This window comes from Desmodus rotundus, chromosome 3 (assembly GCF_022682495.2).
Source record: "Desmodus rotundus isolate HL8 chromosome 3, HLdesRot8A.1, whole genome shotgun sequence".
Lineage (NCBI taxonomy): Eukaryota > Metazoa > Chordata > Mammalia > Chiroptera > Phyllostomidae > Desmodus > Desmodus rotundus.
Window position 1 is genome coordinate 138,377,949 of NC_071389.1, and position 12,751 is coordinate 138,390,699.

At 34.5% G+C, this 12,751-nt stretch overlaps 1 protein-coding gene across 4 annotated transcripts in view; it reads right to left on the minus strand.

Annotated features, from left to right (window-relative positions):
• Positions 1-5,224: 5,224 nt before the first annotated feature.
• The window catches only part of CPSF6 (cleavage and polyadenylation specific factor 6), a 34,201-nt gene continuing 26,674 nt past the window's right edge, over positions 5,225-12,751 (minus strand). For all 4 annotated transcript variants that reach the window (XM_053921152.2, XM_053921155.2, XM_053921156.2 and 1 more), the window contains one exon: positions 5,225-10,068. The gene's annotated coding sequence lies outside the window, so the exon portion shown is untranslated. The remainder of the gene's footprint in view (positions 10,069-12,751) is intronic.

The following is a 12,751-nucleotide window of genomic DNA, read 5'->3' on the forward strand; positions in this document are numbered from 1 at the left end:
TGCCCTCCAATTAGTGTCCACTGATAGACTCGGATCATTTACAAAGCCAAGGTCAACATAAACCAATTACTACCTAAGTTTATGGCAGGAAGTCTCCCAGCTGGCAAAAATGCACAATGCATGTTTACAAGTAATGTGAAATATAGGGTAGCTATTATGTAGGTAGAAACTGCCAAGTTATCTATGAAACATTTTTCATACAATTAACAAGATACCATGCAATTTGTGGAAATACACGTTTTAAAGTAACATATTCTGAAATGCTCACAGTTCAGGTATTGATAGCCTTTAGAGTTAGCACTTAAAGGCAGTGGAGGCTTAGTCTGGTAAAACTTAGCAAGTCACTGAAGTAAGCTGATTTGGAATCAAACCCATTCTAACTTCAGCTCACCATTCTGCTATCCAGAAACCCTCAGATACCACTGACTCACTTGTAAAAGAATACTATCGCTAACAAGGTGATTTAAAAGTAAGTACAAAAACAATTTTTAAAAATGCTGATGGCAACCAACCACCCCACCCCCACCACAAAAATATGGATGCATGAGTGATTCTATTCTGCAGCTCGGTTGACAAGCACTGAATTGAAAAGTAATGGAGAAATGTCTGTCTGTCCCATCCCATAGCTTGATCCACCTACCTTCTCTGCAACTGCATGTATTACTAAGTGGACTGCTGTCACAAAAACGAAGCCTACTTTCAGCTAGACTAACCAAGTCTTGACCATGCTTCTCCATCAGTTCATTCTCCCAAACTTAAGCCATGACCCATCGTACAATGCCCTCAATCTCACCCTTTTAAAAATCCTCACCTAAGAACATGCTTATTGACTTTAGAGAAACATCAATTGGTTTCCTCTAATACATGCCCAGAATGGGGACTGAACCCGCAGCCTAGGTAGGTGACCTGATCAAGGATCAAATGCCCAACCTTTTGGTGTACAGGATGGCATGATAAGCAACTGAGCCACCCAGCCTGGGGTGTCCTCAATCTTATCTTAAAGTCACTAGATGTCTTAAAATTTCTACCACCTACCTAAAGCCCACAAACTTATCTTGATCTATTCATATCTTCCCTCCCAAGGAATGTTCTTTTCAATCCAAAGCCTTTTGTTTCATACTACTTAATCTCAACGAGTAGGAGTTTTGTTTCCCAAACCAAGAGCCTGACAAGTTGTACTAGACTCCTCACCCCACCCCCTCCACATTCTCCCCATATTTAGTTGGTTTCTTCTCTATTTTAACAGACACTAAAAAGTTATGGCTTCAACCATGTCTACTAAACTCCAAAACTGTATGGCTACACGACTAGTTACTATTCCTTGGATTTCAAAAGCACTTAATTCATATGGCCTCCACACCTTTGACCAGTTTCTCGTTTGTCGATGGCATGCCATTACATAAGCTCTAAGTCATTCTTCTTACCTTGTCATATCCAAACTTCCACTAAATACTGTCAACTTTGCCTTTCACTAATTTCTCTACCTCTGTTGCTCCCGCACATCCCTGTAATTGAAGACTTTAAATAATTTCACCAGTTTACCTCACTCCCTGCTGTTACCTGCAACCAAGACTTCTGAAATGCTATTCTAATTGAGACACTTAAATGATTCCATATCACACTTGGGACAATATTTAATGTGATTTACAAACTCTGACACATCCTATCCCTTGCCTATTTCTTGAGCCCCACAGAGGCTATGACCCTCACTCCCTATTTCAGCCAAACTGGCATTCTTCTAATTCCTAATATGCTCCCTTCCTGCCAAAAGGCCTTCTGTTCAAACCTCTTTGTCTCTAGAAGATTCTTCCCTTCACTATTCACCAAGTTCTGTTTTCTTCTTTAGGTCTCAGTATAACATTAAAGAAATAAAACCTGTTTTCTGAATGTAGCTTTTTGTAAAGTAAAGAATGTATATAACATTTACCTAGCATTTACGACGACAGCTGATTGAACAGATGTAAAATCCAAAAACTTGCTAGTAAAATATAAAAGGGAAACCATTTCTAACACTATTTGTTTTATGGCAACTAGTGGTTAGGAAATAAAAGTAGGACACTGAAAAAACTTCCGTAATTCCCTCATTTAAAAAACCCTGTCCTGGCTGGTAGTTAGGCTAGTTAGAGCAATGTCCTTATACACCAAGGTTGTGGGCTTGTTCCCGGTCAGGGCACATACAGGAGTCAACCAATGGATCCAAGGATGGGTGGAACAAAATTGATGTTTCTCTTTCTTTCTCTAAAACCAATAAATAAAAACAACAAAAAAACAATAAACATTTTAAAGCCCCCTTCGCTAAATCAGGACTTAACTCATAAAGTTGTGTGGCACCTGCTTTCAAAGATGTACCTAATAATATTTCCTTTCAGTAAAATATTTTTTGCAAGAATCTTAATTCAAATGCAAGTGAGGATCAATGAATGGAATTTTCTTTAAGATGTAAATATGTAACAAAGTATTAGTAAACTAACAAAACCTGAACCACAATTTTAATTGGGATATGGAAAAGGTTCTCTATAATCTTAACATCTTACTTCTCATTAGTCATTTCAACTGTTTAGATTGTTACCTTCAACATACTCTGAAGCATACAGGTGAGAAATCTGGGGCCTGATATAACACCAGACACAAAAAAACTTACTGAAATCACAATTTGTTAGTTTTAAATAAACTTATTTTTAATATTTTAAAATTTTTATTCTTATAGTGTAATATAAGGCTTACTTTTAATTTTTTAATCTTTATTGTATTTTTTCCATTACCACAATTTGTTATTCTTTTAAAAGTACTGGTGAAATATTTCTGGTGTGCTCTATAAACATTTTTATCAATTCAAGTCTAGTAATGTTAATAATCCCTCAAAACTAGGCAAATGTTTTCTGAATCCTTAGAATATTATGCTTCTAAACCTTCAATTTTAGCCAGATACCATCTGCTTTAAGGACCACCACCAAATGCCAATACAGGAAATAACCACCATCCAGGAGGCCAACTTAAAATACAGACAACAGTCCAAATTTTATTATACTTCATATGACCAATAGATATACGAGGTCTGTCGGGAAAAAGTCCAGCGATTATTAACATAATGAGAACGGTTTGCAGGATATCCATGTAACCTGGCAGCCAAGGTGAGTGGACTGGAATGTGCATACGTGAACAATGATAGCTTCACTGTATTGGTAGGCAGTGGGGGCTGTGGATGTCTTTGAGTGAGCATGTGTACCATGTGGTCGTCACATTCAATATGACTGGGTCTAAGAACTTCTGGCGAAGATGGAGGTGTAGGTAGAATACATTTTGTCTCCTCGTACAACCAAAAGACCAAATTTAAGAACAAAAAACCACCAGGACTGACAGAAAATTGAATTGCATGGAAGTCTTGACAACCAAGGAGTTAAAGAACATTCAGACTGGTAGGAGGGACAGAGACAAGCAGCCAGGGTGGAGAGGAGGGGTGGCAAGGTGCAGCTGATGGAGCAGGCTGTCCCACAACCCTGTGCAGGTAAACTAGGAGGGAGCAGTACAGACCGTGCAACCCAGTGCTCCAGCGTGGGGAAATAAAGCCTCAAAACCTGACTGAAAAAACCTGCGGGGGTTGCTATGGTGGCAGGAGAAACTCCCAGCCTCACAGGACTTTGTTGGAGAGACCCACAGGGTCCTAGAACGTATACAAACCCACCCACCTGGGAATTAGCACCAGAAGGGCCCAACTTGCTTCTGGGTAGCAGAGGAAGTGACTGAAAGCCAGCTCAGAGTCCAGTAAACAGCATTGTTCCCTCTCAGATCCCTCTCCCACATACAGTGCCATAACACAGCTGTGTGGGTTGCCCCACCCACCCTGGCAAATACCTAAGGCTCCACCCCTTACTACCTAACAGGCCCGCTGAAACAAACATAATAAAGGAGAACTTTCCCAATCTGGCAAAGGAAATAGATTAAGTCCAGGAAACCCAGAGAATTCCAGAGAAGTTGGACCCAAGGAAGTACACACCGGCACATCATAATTACATTACCCAAGATTAAAGATAAGGAGAGAATCTTAAAAGCAGCAAGAGAAAAGGAGACAGTTACCTACAAAGAAGTTCCCATAAGACCATTGGCCGATTTCTCAAAAGAAACCTTGCAGGCAAGAAGGGGCTGGAAAGAAGTATTCAAAGTCATGAAAGGCAAGGATCTACATCCAAGACTACTCTATCTAGCAAAGCTATTATTTAGAATTGAAGGACAGATAAAGTGCTTCCCAGAGAAGGCCAAGTTGAAGGAGTTCACCATCACCAAGCCCTTATTATATGAAATGTTAAAGAGACTCTTCTAAGAAAAAGATCAAAACTAAGAACAGTAAAATGACAACAACCTTACAACTATCAACAAGCGAACCTTAAAAAAAAATGAATTAAGCAAACTAGAACAGGAACAGAATCAGAGATCACATGGAGGAAGGGGTGGGGGAAGAATGGGGAAAAAGGTACAGGGAGTAAGAAGCATAAATGGTAGGTAGAAAATAGGCAGGGGGAGGTTAAGAATAGTACGGGAAATGGAGAAGCCAAAGAACTTATATATATGACCCATGAACATGAAGTAAGGAGGGGGGTACAGGGCAGAGGGGGATAAAGGGGAGAAAAAAATAGGATAACTGTAATAGCATAATCAATAAAATATACTTAAAAAATAACTGGGGAAGAACAACAAATCTGCATCAAATTTTGCATTAGTCTTGAACATTCCTCTGAGGAAACTATTCAGATGATTCAGAAAGCCACAGCCATGACAAGGGCAACTGGTTATTAGCAGCTTCATCATGACAATGTACCTGCTGCTCATACATCAGGTCTCCTGCAGTTTTTTTTGGAAACATCAATTCATCCTGGGGACTCAGCCCCCCTATAGCCCAGATTTGGTGCCCTGCTACTTCTGGCTTTTCCCAAAACTAAAATTACCTTTGAAAGGGAAGACATTTCAGACTGTTAATGAGATTCAGGAAAATACGATGGATGGGGTAGCTGATGGCAACTGGGAGAACTGTGTGAGGTCCCAAGGTGCCTACTTTGAAGGGGACTGAGGCATCATTGTCCTATGTACAATGTTTCTTGTATCTACTTCAATAAATGCCTCTTTTTCATACTACATGGCTGGATACCTTCTGGACAGACCTTGTACATTACTTAAACCATATACAATGGTTAACGAATTATAAGTCGAACAAAAAGGACAAACGGCAAAGTATTATCAAAACTGGCTTTATTTTCAATACAAGATAAATACCATGCTTGTTACTAGTGCAGTTTAAGGCCAACAATGGCCATATAGCAAACTGCTGAACAATCACCTAAATGCTAAAGAAAGAAAAGACAGAAAGTAAACATTAAACACAAAATTGCAATTACAAACATTTTAATAAAATGGAATGAGCTTTCTAAGAGAAGCAAATATGGAAGTCTAGATCTCATGGACACCAAAAAAATGTACTTTTGATCAAATATCACCTTACCTTTTGCACAGAAATCTTAATGTGTGAAGTCACCAGAGTCAACAGCTAAAATTTCAAGACTTTCTTTGGCCTTCTAGTATTAGACAAATTATTTACAAACCGTGATTCACTAATTCATGGATACTGGAATATGATACAATTTTTTTTGTTAAGGGCGTTCCATTAAAAATTGTAAAACAACTTTGTAAGGCTGCACAAGGCTGTAAACTACTTTGCTAATATACCACTGGATGAAGAGGAAGAAGGAATAATAGACCTTTTTTTAAGGCTACAGTCATTAATGTTATAGATGCATTCCTTAGAATACACTAGGATTTACCCCAAAGGATCCTTTCCCATTAAATACCACCTGAGTACTTCAATTTTCAATGTAAAAAAATAAACATGAATTCACCATTGTATTTTAAAATAACTTACAAAATGCTGAGAAGTGTTACGCAGTAACAATGCAACAAGAAAAAATCCATCTTCAAAATGAAATTTTTTCTGAATGCCGATGCTGTCCAAATTTGAAACAACTGTAAAACATTTACACCCATACTCTCATATGGAATGGAAAATTCTCCGTAGTATTTACTATCTGCAGACACCATTTCAAGATTTGTGTGACTTCAATTGTATTCTACTTAATATTTTAAAAGACTCCCATTATAATGTTAATATAGCAGGAAGTCTTTAAAACATTACATTCTGTCTGTATCTAACCAAATGTTTATATGTCCCATACAAAAACCACAGTAGCTGCATACTCAGTGTGAATGCCAACAACCTGAAATTTTAAAGAAACATTGGTTAAGACAAACCTAAATCAATCTGAACAGGATACAATTGTCTGAATATTTTGAATATTCAGAAGAATTCATATTGCTTCTTTCTAATCCCAAGAAAGAAGAGTATAAGAACTTCCTCTCAGAAGCCTAGACATTTTAGCACATTTTCTATTTCAACTTACAATGAAACTTTAATCCTGTATCTTCTTATTTCTCTAAATCAAAAATCTCACATTACTAATGCAAAGAATGCTATATGTAAGGCCACATCTTAATAAATTTATAATTTTTGGTTGAATATTTATTTAAAAATTAGTCTAAGGCTTCTAAGAGTCAAGTTGCTAAAAAAAAAAAAAAAATACACCAGTGTTTAAACTGAAGATTAAAACAAAACAAAACAAACACACACACACATACTTTAAGAACAGAAAGATAGAATGCTTTGCTACAAAAATCCCACTTAATGTAGTTTAGCACAAAAATGTCCAATATGTACAATGGGTAAGCGTGCATTTAAGTACATACAACTGTGGGAAACATGTACAAACAGCTATGGGATGCAAATGGACTTAATGGATTAAAATTTAAAAGGCAGATAGTATCTGTAAAACACCAAGAATTTCAATACTGTATTATTAGTAAAGAATCAGAACATAAACTTTCTCTTAACAAGCTAAACCTTAAAACACAAAATTGGAGCCATCTTATGAGATACAGAAAATGCAATGATCATTCAGGTAGTATAAACCAAAATGTAGACAGAGAGCACTCCGACAGGAAGTTTGTAGTAGAATCTCATTGTATAAAACAGTAAGTGTTTACTTATTGGCACATTTAAATACGTAAGGGAAAATTTATCCTTCCAACAATTTTTCCCTTTCACTATAAAATGTTATACAACATTCATTAAAACCTCCATGTTTAGGAACTGACCTTAAAAAACTAGTAAAAAACAAAACAGTGTTCTCCACAGGAGAATTAAATAAAAATAATACCTTAAGCTACAATTTATAAGTTATTTGTGAACTGGAAACTGTAGTTAACTGTTTAAGAATAATAGTCTAGGTAAAGGGGACATTAAATGGACTATGACCACTAGCCACTGCAACTTAGGCGAGAGCTTGCTTATGAAAACTGACAAAATAAACACTTCCAAATTTACACTGGAATATCCTTCCCGTAATGTATGTCCTTTAACTAAAAGTAGCACAGTTCAATTCAAAGTGTTGCTTCAAGAAGCAATACCATTCAGGTGCTGTATCACTCACACGTAACTTTATTGGCTGAAAGGAATGTTGCTGCATAGCACTAATAAATGCTATGGTTTAAAATTAACTTCAAGTTTGTTTTCATATCCACTATAATTATTACTAAGAAGAAACTGAAAGGTCTCCAGGACTCTCTCTTTTTTTGGTGTGTAAGTAAAAATTTATCTCTTTGGATTGTTTTTATACATTAAATGTTTTTTGTTTTTCCAAATCACATCAGCCCACAAACAGAAGGGATATAAATAAAACAAGTCTTGCAATTTTCACCTTCACAGCTATACATTCATGTGTTATCAGGTAGAGAAAGACGGCAAAAATTAATTGGTCAAACTGAAAAGTTATTTCCCTCTGACAATACTTAAAAATAATGGACTAGCAGCAAGCAATTCTTGTACACTCACACCGTTTGCAACAAGCCACATAATGAAATCAGCCATGTAGGGAGAGGAGTGACACAGAATGAGCAATTAAAGGGTTCCACTGATAAAGTGAAAAAGTAAACGAAGAATTTAATTAGCATAAAATTTCCAGTTTCATCAAGTTCAAATGCAGTTAAGAGTTTTATGGTTCCATTTAAAAACTGTTCAGAGAAAATTTTATTATCATGGATATTTACTTACCTTTTAAGCTTACTATTACCTAATTTCCCCTGTAATAATATATTTACGTCCATACTTTGCATTAGGACATTATAATGAAAATATAAAAAACTAGGAAAATGACAAAAAATAAAAAAACACCTATACACAAAACAAGAAAATCGATTGATACAACTGTCAGATAATGTTAAAAAGGCAAGTGCATTTTCAACAAGATAAAAGACTTTAAAAATTTGAGAGCAAACAGTTCTGATAAAACACCAATGATCCATGCATAAATACTCACAAAATATTTTAAAATAAAACTGGCAATGTCATGAATAACTCGAAACAGCTAATTCTGTAAGAAGCTGTGTGACAGCGCACAAGATGAAAGTGAAGACTGCAGTACAATTCTCTACAGGGCTTCTACAGTTGCATGTGACATAATATCTAGGATACCTAGAAATACCTTAAGCATTGTCCTAAAATTTGGCGATACTTTGAAAAAAACCAATGTTATTATCAGAAGATCTCTCAAAGATAATCAGATTTCAAAAACATTAAAATCAAATTGTAACCTGCTTAAGGTTTTAAACTCAAATTTCTGTGGTGATTCAGAACAACCTTCCTATAAAACGTCTAATCAAAATGACACTGCCTATGCTAATTTTGCAATTAAAGAACATATGCTAGGCAAGTGCTTCTACTATAGGCCTATATGCAAGGCAGGTTTGAAAAAAACCTTTAAGTAACTCTAGCACGAACCAACAGGCTACATGAAAATATACAGAATTCCTTAAACTGTGGAGATAGGGTATACCTATAAACTCCCATTACACACATAGGAGAATACAACCTGATGTTAATAAACATCACATCCTTCAGAAATCTATATAGTAACCAGAAAATAAAGCTAAGGCTTTCTTTACTTAAATCTGTCTGTTGTGTGACTGTATTTACACTGCCCAGGGCTTCAAAAATTAACTATGAGCACTATCAATATAAAACCGCAACTAACTGCCTCACCAAATCAGAACTGTCAAAATATTTTTTCAATGCCAGCAGTTTACAATTAAGCATTTCAGTACATCTGTGCTGTAATTAAGCTGCAGTACTGTAGCAAATAACGTATGAGTTTTTACTAAAATGTTAAAACCACAAAATCGTTTTTACCCCTAACACATTGCCTGAATTGCTATGTCTGTGAAGTTTCATTTTTACAGGTTTACATACCATTCAGCAAAATCACAAGCTAACTAGGTAAAAACATCTAGAAAAGCAGAATATAGAAATATTAAATATCCATGTAATCACCTATCCTAATATCAAAATCAAGGGCAACAGACACTTAATTAGTATGTTTAATTCACTGAACGCAAGATTAGATTGATGCATATCCAAAAATGCTATTGCAATGCTTTTTTAAAGGACAGTATAAATGTCATAGTAACATTATCTTTAGATATTGCTGAACACAAGACTTTCCCTGAGGTGTAAACATCAAATAACTTGAACAGCTTTACACATCAGCCCCATTAAACAGTTTATTACAACACTACATCTATTGTAATCAAAGTGGTGCTGTTTACAGACATTATCATATGAACATTTTTAACAAGAACATACTACTATAAAAACAAGCATTTACTTGACATTTTTCCAATTGCTTGCACATTATAATGGCCAAAAAGTATATAACCAGTAATAAAGTTGCAAAAGCTATAACTTTAAATCACACAGGTTTTCTTCAAATAAAAACAGTTAAGCAACATAAAAAATAAAAGTAGAGCTACTGGTTACCATTTATGCAGATTTGCTTTATTCAGATCTATTCCTGTTCATTTTATCCATGAATCCTTACAGGTTCAGTTCAATCACAAGAAGCAAACTGCTGGACAAGCGTCATGTTTCCCTCATGAAGACTGTTTTTGTCTTGGAAGGTGTTCCTCTTCCTTCAGCTGTAATGTGTCAAAATTTGTGATGTAGATTTTGCTATTCCCCATAATACACAGAAAAACGCTGGCTTAACTATACATACACAAGTCGTGCATCTACTTCACTGTTACGTATTCTAACACAAAATAAGAATTAACTGAAACAGTAGCTGCCTTTGTGGTGGAGAAATGCTCCCAATTTGTATGATAATTAAACCCGAGACATTCTGATTTCATTCTTTGTGGACATTACTGTCTTATAAATTTAATGACTGAAACAGAAGTGAAAATATAACAGCTACTGTTTCTGTGATGAAAACATTTATAAGTCATTTTCTAAAGTATGCATACTACAAAAATAAATGAAAAATGCTTGAACGATTTAATGCGATTATTTTTCATTCAGCCACATATCAATTCTATAGAACACATTAACAATTAAATGCGAACTGAATATAAAATGCAATAAATCAGTTTACAAATTAGTTGTATTTATTTGACAGCATACAGGAACTTCTGAAATGTTATTAATCAAAAGGTCCTCCATGTTACAATATTTATAAATAAAATTTATGAATATATAGCTCAGTATGCACATTTAAATAACATCCACATACAAATCTTTAGACATAATACAAATTTAAAACATTTACTTTCACTCTATTTCACCTATACTTAAATATTTAATGTGTATAAACTAACCAAAAACAAGCTAAATAGAAATCTACAATGATAGATTTCATTGAAAACTCACATAAAGAAAAAAGAACCAATAAATCTGATAAACTAAAATTTCAAGAATACATAAATATGCAAACTTCAAGTAGAGCTTCACAAAAGAGACATTTAATTAATTTGGATATAAGTGATCACTGAAATACCAGGTATTTAAAATACAAATTCAAAGAACATTTCAATAAATATTACTATTGAAATAGTAGGCAAAAGAGCACAATATTTTAGTGGTATTTTGCCATAAGAAATATTCTTGCTCTTATAAGAGTAATTAATATTCTGTTGAAGCTATAAATTTCATCATTTTATGTCCTTTCCACTAGCTGTGAGAATCTTAAGAGCATCAGTACACATACACATAATATTTACACTGCCTAGTAGTAAAACCTAAACTGCACAGCTGCAAAAGAAAAAACAGCGCTACAATCCTGGACTTTCTCTTTTAAATGGTTCCTATTTGCCCATGTTCTTCAAAAAGATATTTAAGCCACTTCTAATGTCACCTGTTATTCCTTATCTTATTGTTGATGAACCTTTTGGTGGAATTATTCCATGGAAAAAAATCTAGAAAGGCTGCTTTTATGTTTTATTTTTATTTGCAACGTACTTTAAAAACTAGTATCATAGTATTAAAGTGACAAGGAATATGAAAACATGGATTACTGAAAAAAGTCATAAATCTTACTGCAAAGGAACGCTATCTCCCTGTTTTGTTCTTTTTTTTGGTTATACTTGGAGGGATGAGTCATTAAAAGGGAAAGTTTATTTAATGTGACAGTGAGCAAAATAAAAACTACCCAACCCTTCCAAAAAACATAAGGCATACATTGCAACTTTATTTCATTCATCACTCCAATGGAAAATTTTACTGCTTTTAATGTAGAAAATCCTGATTATAAAATTACAACACATCTTTACCCAGGATGAATGCACTCATCTTTGGCATGATTAATACTTTTGAATTAGATCTTTACTATTAATAAGTCTCTAATTTTCATCATACAGACATAAAATCTGGGGAATACTCTGACAATTTATATTTCTATCTCTAAACATGTTACAGTTATCCATTGTGGAAATACAAAATTTACAAACTCAAATGGAAGCAAATTTGAAGGCAATACAACCCATATCCAATATAGCCCAATTCCATATTATAGTCTTAAATTTCTGAGTAGACATCTACATAAACAAAGATATCAAAAAGCTTAAAAGTGACAAATACATCCAATGCTTGTTTTCAGAATACCGTTTGGTCAAACCTTTTCATGTCAAAGCCACACAATTACTTGCTTTAGCTATCAGTCATAAAAGGAAGATCTATGGTAACAGGTGTTGAAGACAATTAAGTCAACAAATGGACCTGCACCTCCTCAATGAAGTCCGTAAAGTGAGCACTAAATAAAACTTCAATACAGAGAGACATCTGCATTTTCAGATTAACGTGAGATCAAGTCAATGCTAACAACTCAAATGATGAGTTCTCTGTTTGTTAAAAACTATCTAACCAAATTTGTAGCATCAGTATCTTAAATGCATGGCAAATCCAACCTTCAAGTAAAAAGATTCAAATGTATATTAGATATGGCTCTTTTGTAGGTTTTCATATTAATAAATGAAGTTTAATAATTTGAGTATTTTAAAGATGTGCTTTTATTAATTCAGTGAAATAAAATTCACTTTTATCTCAAAACTTCTCCTTAATGAGAGGAATGGAGATGGGGTGAGCAAAAGAAACATAAGTATCTTAATATAAGTTAAATCTTTTTGAAAATCAAAATTCCTTCCTTCATCAACAAGAATGTATTATACAAAAGTTCTGTTTATTGTAGATGTTTACAAAAAATTCCCTTACTACCCAAACATTTCGTATTTTCATCTTTCAACCTTCAGACATAGTACTTACCTCATTTTAACTAAACTCTTTTATTACACTATAAACCCTTTACATGATTGTTGTTGCTATAGGCAG